The 11099-nt window shown below is 34.9% G+C and overlaps 1 pseudogene; it reads right to left on the reverse strand.

The window, feature by feature from the left end:
- Positions 1–4535: 4535 nt before the first annotated feature.
- Positions 4536–8530, reverse strand: LOC116134333 (annotated as a pseudogene).
- Positions 8531–11099: the final 2569 nt, after the last annotated feature.

Below are 11099 nucleotides of genomic sequence, written 5' to 3' on the forward strand. Positions count from 1 at the left end.
CCACTGGGCCCTCCCGGTCCTAGGACCGAGCCCAAATTTTTTTACATATTTTTGTTTTAGTCTCTTATGCAATTACATAAAACCTCTTATAAACTTTGAAATAAACATAAATTATAGAGGTTAAAAGAAAATTTTACAAAATTGATTACAAAAAATAAATTTCAAGACCCTACAAAATTTATAAATTTTACTCTTGAAAAATATTAAGAACCCCTTACAAAATTTTATTTCGTCTCTAAAATATAAAATAATATCCGAGGAGAAAATAAATTTTCCAAGCCTAGAGAACTGGTCCTGGGCCCATAAAATCAGTCCAAGGGACCAGTCCGGGTCCTAGAATTACTCATGGGCCTGGATTCTGTCCCAGTCCCAAACGGACCAGTCCCAAACGGGCCAGGCCTAGGCCTACTTGGGATTAGTCCTTGACCAGCTTACATGTATACTTTGATGTTACAGCTTCTGTCAGTTGAGTTAAGGCCTATAATATTGGGAAATATTTTCGATGGCATTCAGGCTTGGAGCTAAACCTCTGTTATTTTCCTTTTAATAAGTCCAAGGATGGGCGTTCTGGAGAGAACTCGATGGGGTGAAGCAAGTTAATCAAGAACAGGCAGCTGAAGTTGAATCTAGAGAAAGCTGGCCTCGCTTAGTCGAATCTTTAAAGCTTTACTTATTACTGTAATGGCTTATAGATAAAAACTCATGCAGTGTGATTATATTGATCATAGAACTCTTTATCTTCAACTAGATTTTCTCACGCTTGTTAAAGGATGTTTACTACTATTTCAAGTGATGAAACGAGTTAATAATTTCCAAATTAAGTTCTAATGATAGTGTTTGAAGTAGCTGATCTGATTGACTGTATGGTTAATATTCATTAGCAATTTCAGTGAGTTTGTGACACTGATAAGGTTGAAGTGATGGTCGTCAACTGAGTGAGTTGGTGGTTTCTGTAAGTATTTCTAGGAGGAGAGGGAATTGCAAATAATTGAGCATTGAAAGGGAGCTGCCAGTTGTTATAAGGTTCAAGGGGACCATGGGATTTGACCTACATAATGGGCAGAAGCAATGTTTTAAAACCCAACGCTGGTGAAACCCAGCAAAGTGGCTGGATCCTGGGCTGACCGGCAGTTCAAACCAGTATCCAAATGTTTGAAATCTAACATTAATATCCCTAAAAATTACCTATAAGCTCCTATAAGTTTGAAATCTTGCAAAAAAGCCAAAAATATCAGTGTTGGTTTTGGCAAATAGGGTCTGTCTCCGACAACAACAACACTCCCTATCACCATGAAAACACTCACCTCAGCCTCTTAATCAAAACCCATCTCACTCCTCCCATGTTCACCTCCCCAATCGTCGACAACAAGAAGATTTTTTCGACAACATTGTTTTGCGATTTCTGATCAAATCACTCACCGAAAATCAACACCGTCGCCATGATTGCACTCACCGACAGTTTCTCTTCAAAAGCCCTAACATTTCAACCTTCAATTACTCATGGATTTATATTTTAATTTTTAGGGTTTTGAATTAATAGAAAAATTTGTAACCCGAGGCTCCAAGTCTCGGTTGAACAGATTAAACCAGCGGGCTGAGCCAAGATTTAAAACACAGGGCAGTTGGTATACAATTGTTTGAGCAGAAGCGACTGACGTGTGCGCAAATGCTAGAGTTTATTCATGGATTATAACACGGCAAATTGGATGGTGAATACACATAATTTTATTGGTTGGAGCTGCATAAATTAAATCTCTTGCAAATTATGCTCTTCCCATAAAAACTATACTAACAAAATAAATATTTCTAACTTCCCATCTCAATGGTAGACTCTAATTACCATTAAAAAAGTCCTGCCTGGCTATATCCAATTCGTAGCATAGGCGGTGCAGGAGAAACACTCTTTTTTAAGTAGATATCATCATAATATATAAACTTATAAATATGTAGATATCGAATTACACAGGAAGAAAAAAATCCCAACAATGAGAGCTAAAAACCAAAATAATAAAGAGAAATTAAAAGTATTTTAATAAACAACAAGCATTATTAAAAAGAGCTTTCTAACTCTTCTATATTCGTATAAAATTTCTACTCAAAGTTTACTGGCAAACCAGCTCCAAATATCATGATCAGCAAACCAAGCCAGAAAACCAGCAAGCAACAGTGTACAAAGTGGCTGGAAATCCCGGCAAGCAACAGTGTACAGTGTACAAACCAGCAAGCAACAGCTTTAAAACTTGATCACCCATTATATGGAGGGTTTTAGCTCCATAATAGTCTCACATCAGATCTTCAGGTTTGCACTAAATCCTGCTTCTACAAGCGACCAGATTGGTTGAGGTGGTGTAATGAAGTCTTGCATCCAACTTTAAGTAATCACCTTAATGGTTCAGCACCCTTAATGATAGGCCTCTGTCCTGTCCTTGAATATTATCTTGAGTAAGCTCTCCATGCTCATTACTAAATGCCTTTCTGATCTTTACACTGTGGACCTTGATTCACTGGATAAAGCTACCTCTTTCAATGACTACCCAGAAAGTATCCGGGGTAGGACTGAAGTTGATGCAATGGCTTGCTTTGTCTAATTCTGACCAGGATTTTGTTTTGATTAACCCCTAGACGAGAAAGTTGTTTAAGTTACAGATTGAGTTTATCACGCTTTCATGTCTCTCTTAGCCTCCTTTCTTTCATTTCTTTCTTCTACACTCTTCTTTCATTCACTTTCCTCTCTCTTTTTCCCCAACAAATCAAAACCCTAATCTCCAAAAAGATTTCCAGGCTACACCGTGATGTTTTTACCCACATTTTCTATCGCATACCAGTTAAACCTCTTCTACGTTTACGAGCACTTTCTAAACCTAGACATGAAGGTGAAACCTAGACATCTTTTTGGAAATTGCCCGGAAACGTAGAAGAGGTTTAACGGGTATGCGATAAAAAAATGTGGGTAAAAACATCAAGATGAAACATGGACATCTTTTTGGAGATTAGGTTTTGATTTCCTTGGGAAAAAGAGAGAGGAAAGTGAATGAAAGGAGTGTAGAAGAGAGAAATGAAAGAAAAGGAGGCTAAAGAGACATGAAAGCGTGATAAGGTTAAGTTTTGTATAAAGGTTCTAGGATCGAATGAAAAAAGAGAAGTAGAAAGTTACAAAACTTTCTAGAGAAACAAACAGAAACTGCAGAAAAAATATCTAAGGAAACAAAACAAAAACTTTGAGAGAAACTTCGGTTACTTCCAGAACTGATTTCGTTTATTAATTTTCCAACTTAGCTTACAAAATGATTCTTGAAAAGTTCTTATGCAAGTAAGAGTCCACGCTGGCAATCCGTGTGACTCTTAAATTTTGCAGAGAAACATAAAATGGTAGCTTCTCAACCGTTCATCAATTTTCCAGATTTTATAAAACTTAAGTGAAGTACTGTAGCTTTAAGTGAAGTACTGTAGCTTTTGCAACTCATGTAACTTATATTAACCATAGTCTCTGCCCAGCTCAAGTAACTCTGCCCTCAATTGGCCATAGTCTCAACAAAGGGGAACTGAGTCATTGAAATGAATATGATATGAGAATAAGGTGGTGTAGCGCTTGAGAAGGCATCCTCCATGAAAAAATATCAAAAGATTGAGTGACTCAGAATTGAACAAGTAGAGATAAGATTGGTGGTACGAAATGATTTTGCATTTACTATGGCATTAGATTGGTGGTACGAAATGATTTTGCATTTACTATGGCATTGGCACTGCAGTCCAAAAATGATTTTGCATTGGCACTGCAGTCTGAAAACCATTTTGCAGCCAATGTGTATGTGTTTAAGAGAAGAAGAGAGAGGACCCCTCGTCCCCACCAATGTGTTTAATTGTAAAATTAAACTATCAGGTCATTAAAATGAAGAAGCACAGAGAGTTCAGTTGATGATGAATGGACGTTCTGCAGCTAAGAACCATTTTCAGTTTGCTGTTGTTTTCTTTCTAAATCTAATACTAGTCTTCCAGTACCGTCTATGTTAGTAATGTGTATTAAACTATTAATAACAACCCAGACCTCATCTCATCATCTTCAACTTCTGTCTCTTTCTCTCACTAGCACTGCAGTGGTCTTGTCATTTGACTGTGTGTAACGTATGTAGAAACGTACATTGCCATCTTCAAACACCTAAATTACAGCCTTTTACCATAACTTTCCCACATGGTTTAGTAGGATTATCCCCGGACCCGAACAAGCCTTCCAACACCTAAATTACTTATTAACAACTGTTTTTATGATTCAAACTTGAAACTAAGAAGAACAAACCCCTTGACCCTATCACTCGACTCACCCATTGTTGGTTAAATAATTGATGTCAAGCAACTCACTTAGGCATTTAGTTTGCTCTACAAGGTAAGGTACGGGATTTAATTCTTAATATCATCCCTTGAGTAAACAAAATATGAAAATAATTCAAAAAATTCTATTAAATTAGCCAATGGTATTTTTGTGCTCCGATTTTTATCGCGCGAAAATTAAAAAAAAAAAAAAAATTAATTTACGCAACAAGATTTAGAAAATACAGAATAAAGCACAGGGTCATAAATTTAGACCCGGCTGTTTGCAATTGCAATTACATTTTGTATCAACTAAGACAAACAAACCCACCCAAACGCCAATGCCACCAATATTTGAAACCCAAGAAAAAAATAAAAATACAAAAAAATAAAAATAAATTATAATAATAATAATAAAGGAAACTCAAAAACAATTGATGATTAAATTAACAGAATTGGTCATGAAACTGTGTACAAAGTCTCTGAATCTCTCTTAAGTTTGTGTTGAAGTTTGTTGCTCGCTAGTAAGCAGTGCAGTAGAGATCCATTCTGATGCGGCTGCTTGTGTATCGGACCCGGTTTGTGGTTGAAGCGATAGAGGAGTTATGGCCACCTGCAATTTCAAGCGAAAATGAACGAGTTAGATGACGGTGAAATCCACGGAATAATGCCTTGCTGGTACGGTAAAATTGCAACGATTGGATTGACAGCCGAAAAATGAACAGTGTCCCTTCAACGGTGATATTGTTATAATAGTAATGTTACTGTGGTAATAATAGAGTTCGAGCATTATGGAACGAGCCTTTCGGGTTTCAGTGGAACTTCTCATTGTATCAATACATTCACCGGTAAACAGGAAATGATCTTTAACTTACAAATCCATTTTCAAGCGCTCTAAAGTCCAGTCTTCGTCTGTATCTTCCTGCTCCTTATCTAGAAACTGCAGGTTCCATGGCTGATTTAGTTCAGGGCTAAAATTAAAGACTACAGTTGTTTGGTGAAAGAGAAATAAGACAGAAAATCCAAAAGAACGACCCTGGGCTAAGTTACTCTGTTTTCCATGTTAAAGGATAATGTACAAGATTGGCTTCGAAATTCAGGCTCAGTGGTAAAAGTTTTATTTACCTCTAGTCGGAAGAACTCTTGACCCGGTTTGTATCAGGTTTACCAGCAGCTCCAACTGATTCAATCTCCACATTCTTCTTTTGGTGTAGTTATACGCGAGCTGCACCCTGAGAGAAACAGGACAGGTAAATCTCTTGTACTGTGAACACAAAGGATATACAATACATCCAAATAAAAAGAAGATAGGAAGTGGAATCCAATTTGTATAAGCTACTCACAGCAGCAGAGGCATCTCGGCTCAGCTGTGCAAGCTGTATGCCAAGACTTTGCTGGTTAGACATGAAATGTCCGCCCAGCAGGATGCCGGTTTGCCGAAACAGCTAGCCAGCTAGGAGTGGATCTCCACATGCTTTGCTTGTAAATTTGAAACCCTGTCAAGCATGAGATAAAAAATATGCATATCAGTAAGCCGTAAAATGTAAAACTGTAACACTGTGAATCCAGTATAAATAAAAGGCAATACAGAATAAAACTGTGCTTGAGATCAAGTAAGCTGGACAAAAGAAGGGAGTTGACACTTATGCATGGTCACTTTATGACACATGAAAGATATCCATTGCATGGCAATAACAACCTGGCCCTAGGCCAATCATAAAAGGAAAAATGTCATGTTATTTAATAATTTGTAGAAAAAGGAAATTTTTTATGGGAATCAGGAGAAACAGAAGAAAAAGTAGAATTTTTTTTTTCAAAGGTTAGGTGGGGATCACTTAAACCAGCAAGATCAAGTTAAAGAAATTCAAAGGAAAAAGAAGATTAAAAGTGGGCTGACGAAAAGGAAACTATATTTGTGCTTTAAAAGGATAAAATGCCAGCTCTATGTATCACAGATGAAGATGAATCAATTGGAGATTTTCACCATGGATCCCAAACCCGACCCGCTGCTAACCTTCCTCCCCCCAATCCCACCAAAATCATCACATCTTCCATGTAAAAGAGACTGTCAAAACTATAGCGAATCTCACAAGAACCATAGGTAAAATCCGAAATTTCATAGACTACTTTAGAGTGAAAACCTTGTTGGTCAATGGAGCTGTAGGGATTTCAATATTCAGAGAGCAACTCTTGGGGAAAACTCCCTTTTCAATATCTCTAATAGCTGCATTTTCAAAGGTAAACAGACAGTGACTGCATCCTTGAAATCACTTTCTTGTTTCATCCTTCTTCCTATCAAAGACCATAAAGCCAATAATCACTTATCAATGATTTAAAAAAGCTACAATTACATCCCATAGAACAGAGGACAATTAACTCACCAGTTCAGGGATATAGACAAAGATGGTACTCCACAATCAATGCCTCCCTAGCTCCAGCAACCACACCTGAGTAGAACCTGGTGAATTTCAAAGTTATACAAGTAAATTCATTTGCATTTAAGGGGCAAAGGATTAATAGGAAACAATAATTAGCCCTTCCACAGCTTGTAAGCGATATTCACTAGGTGGTACATATTCAAAAGGAATCACGTAAACTAGCAAATATTCCAAAGATAATCCAGAATGACAAATTATAAACGAGTAACATAATCTAATTGGAAAACAACTTACGTGTGATGACCACGCTTGAGCCTCGGTTGATTCCACTAATTACCTGAATCATAATAAATAAAAACTCTGAGAAAATGCTAAAATTAAAATCCACATGTACAAACAAGGATATATATAATAATGCTAACCAGCACAGGTTTGACCAAGAAAGAGTGTCCCAGATAATGCTAACGACACACAATCCACGAGTCCCTGTTTACAAGCACCAACAACAAAGTTTAATTAAAACAAAAGAACTAAATCATAGAAACCATACCAAATTCACACATAAGGCCACAGACGATGGGTAATATTCTTGAAAAATATAATAGTTCATCACCAATCAAGGAAAAGGATACATTTCATAATTCACTGAGAAAACAATAAGTCATATCGCATTTACACATTCTTAAAGAATAGCATAACTGAAATAGTATGACACATAAATCAAATCACAGATAAAGCTTTTCTAAATATATGGCATTAGGATAATTTTACATCCTCATTGAATAACATCAAATCACAGCAGCCTTCACGAAAAAGTTGCAACAGTACAAATTTGCAGCCATACCTGAAACTTCATATGCTGTGGCGCCGGCGATTTCAGCAGAATTAACTGCAATAGTTTCGCGCAGAGTCACAGAATGACCAGATATGATTTCCCTAAAGCAATCCATTCCAAACTAACAAATCACCAAAATATTCCAAAATTCAATATCAATAGCAAAAGAAAGAGAAAGTTTGGCAACCTAAATATCAAATTCAATTGAGAAACCAAAGTCCAATAAAATCAAGCCTACCCAGATATGAAAATCAATTCAAAACACAAGAACAATCAAATTAGAACAAAAAATCATATCCCGAATACAAAAATTGAGAGAACACAAAAGCATAAAAATAATAAACAAAAAAGGCACTCTTAATCTAAACAAAACACAAGTACCCGATAATAAATTGAGACAAACAACACAAAATAAAATCCATAACTAAACAAAACCCAGATACCCAAAGACAAAAATCAAGAGAAAAAACAACAAATAGATAAATTAGAAACAACCCATATGCTCAAATGAACCAACAAAAAGAAAAACCACAAATTAAACAAAACCCAGATACCAAAATTTAAACTTAATCCAAAAGCATGATAATGAAAAGAAATGGAAGAAAAAACCCACCGATTGAGGAGCGCAAACATGAACATTGTAGAGGCCTTCATTACCAAGCTTGAACAAGATAAACAAGGCCAGGGGATCAATTCATCTCCTTAGTGACCAAAACAACAGGCTTGGAACTACAGAATCAGAGGTGGAAGGTTCGGTTGAATCACACGCGTCATCCTTTGATTTCTCACTTCCTCATTGCTATTGTTCTTCTTCTTCTCTCAAAAGCACCTCTTCAAGATTGACACAAGCCCAGGCACCAGGTTACTCCTCACAGAAGTCATGGCGAATTAAAGCGGTTGTTTATGGAATGAATCAAAACCCTAAAAGAGAAAGCAAGAGAGAGAGAAAACAGAAAGAGAGGGGGTAGAACGAGAAAAATGAAAAGGTAAGAGATTGATGAACAGAAGAAATGGACCGGTCAACGGGGTTAACTTTACAGAGAGAGAGAGGGATGTTGAAAAATGGGAGTGATGATTAAGAAGAAGGAATAGTTATGTTTTAAAGATACAAAACAATAACTCAGGTTTGCTTTTAATGACATAAAATTATTACATGACATCACATATTCTCCACTTTCTACATTATTATAATTTCATTATCTTGTCCCAATACACGGTCCTAAAATATATATTATATATATATATATATATATATCATAGTGTATATATGATAAAGAATATCAGTTAGTACGTACCTCAATAATCTTTAAGATAAAATCAATCAATAAATTTTATAACTATTCTATAGTAATCAGAGAGACTCGAACTCAAACATCTTAATAATATATTAGGGATTAAACAAAACAAGAGTATCCAGAAGACAATCAGGAAACAGAAGAGATCGAGTAATGAAAGGGAAAAAAAAAATAAAGCATAAATTTCACTTTCACTTAAAGAACATGCGATAAAAATAGTCCAGTTTATAAAACTTCTTATTTAATGAGAAAGAAATGCAATTAAAAATAGTTAAAAAAATAACAAATAAAGAAAAATATCTATTATGATTTGAAAAACCTCTGGGACCTTCTTTTCTTATAAACAGATCACATCGATCAGAAATGTTTAATTATATATTCAAATATAAATTTTATTATAATTATACTTAAATATCGTTTGGATTCATTTTAAGAGGTGTGTATATATTAAATCTTAACTTAAATAAAAACTTTTGGATCATCTTATCAGATCCATTGCAATGGTGGAGGGTATATTAATATTGGAAGCTTGAAAATGAATTCTATCAACCCATTTATCAAAATTATTGAAGGTATTAATTTTTATTTTTAATGTATTTTCGTTATAAAAAAAACTATTTTATTTGATAATGAGTATAAAATATGAGTTCATTTAAAACTATTTAGGCTTGAATTAATGTATCCAAATCAATGGATTTTTCAATGAATTTTTTACAAAATATTTATAAAAAATAAAAATATCAATTTTATAGAGTTTTTTTTTTTAAGCTTTACTAATAGCAATAATAATAATCCCATATATTACAATTTTATGATGGTATAATGTCAAAATAATAAGAATCAAATCTAATGAATAATTAAAATGTGATGTGTCCTTCATTGATTTAATCCCATGAAGACGTGATTAGTGACATTATTATATTACTAGGTTTGTCTTCAACTCAGACACGACACGTTTTGTGTCAGCACCGCTTCTAACAAAAGCAGACGTGTCCCTTGTCTGGATAAGTCCTGTCAAAAGATCATCATTCTTTTATAAATAATTTTCTTTTATAAAAAATTGACCTTAGATCCCCCACATAATTAAAGTTAATAAGGGGCCGAAAAAGCCCGCCCAAAGGGCCCAGTCCTTGGGAGAACTAATCCTTGTAGGACCACCAAGCCCTGGAGGGGTGACGAGTTAATTTCAAACACCCTAACAAATACACCAAAACCACTCCCTATAATATATGAACATACTAAATTTAGTGGTTAAAATTAATTTTTTACAAGCGTGCATAGGACCGTCTTGGCCCGGCCTCGGACCGATCAAAGCCCTCACAAAAGTGACGGCCCAAGATCGGACCAACCAATTTGGACCATTCCTTCGTGTTATCCAGTCTGTTTGCCCACCTCTAAAAGTTAACATACATGATTTTTTTTTTTTTTTTAATTCTTGTTAATGGATATTAATGTTGTTAGATAGTATTAATTAAATATTAAGAGTAAACAATTTAGTTTAATTTTTATAGAACAATAAAAATTTGTCTACTAACATCAATAAACAAGATGTTATATTTTTGAAAGAAGTAATCGACTTTTACCCACCCAAATAATGACTTAATGACACTTTCCCACCTATAGGCTTTTAAAATACTACTTTATTACACAAATTTATATTTCATTTCCGATTCCGACATTGTTGCGACCTCACACCACTACCATTTTCATCCCTAATCGTTACTCACTAAAACCCCTCAAACCCTACTCCCACCAACCTCGTCAATAGCAGTCAATCGAGCGATTAAGGTTTGCGACTTTGCGCAGTCACCCCTCTTAAGTTAAATTTCGATCAATCTCAACCATCAAAATCCAACCTTCCAACACCAAAAGACTCATCGGCCTCCCTTCTTCAAAATCTCCAATAGTCTGGACCAAGTTTGCTCATTAATCGTCGTCAAAAAATAAATTTAGATAGTAAAATGGTATTTTAAAAAGTTTATGAGTGAAAAAGTGTCATTAAACAATTCTTTTGAAAAACAATAAACTATTATTTAGACGATAAAGAAAGAGATGTGAAGTTATAGTGAAGGTAACATAGTTAAGCTATAGAAAGAAAGAGATTCAAACCAAAAAAAAAAAAAAAAGGTTACAGTTTTCATATAAAAAAAAAAAATAATAAAATAAAAAAGGTTGATACTCTATCGGATAGAAATATGAAGGAGAAATACTTATATTCGATGGTCTCACAATCTTATTTGCTGATATGCTGAGACAGTTCAATGACACAATGACATATATTATAAT

The sequence above is a fragment of the Pistacia vera genome, unplaced genomic scaffold (assembly GCF_008641045.1).
Source record: "Pistacia vera cultivar Batoury unplaced genomic scaffold, PisVer_v2 Contig284, whole genome shotgun sequence".
Taxonomy (NCBI): domain Eukaryota; kingdom Viridiplantae; phylum Streptophyta; class Magnoliopsida; order Sapindales; family Anacardiaceae; genus Pistacia; species Pistacia vera.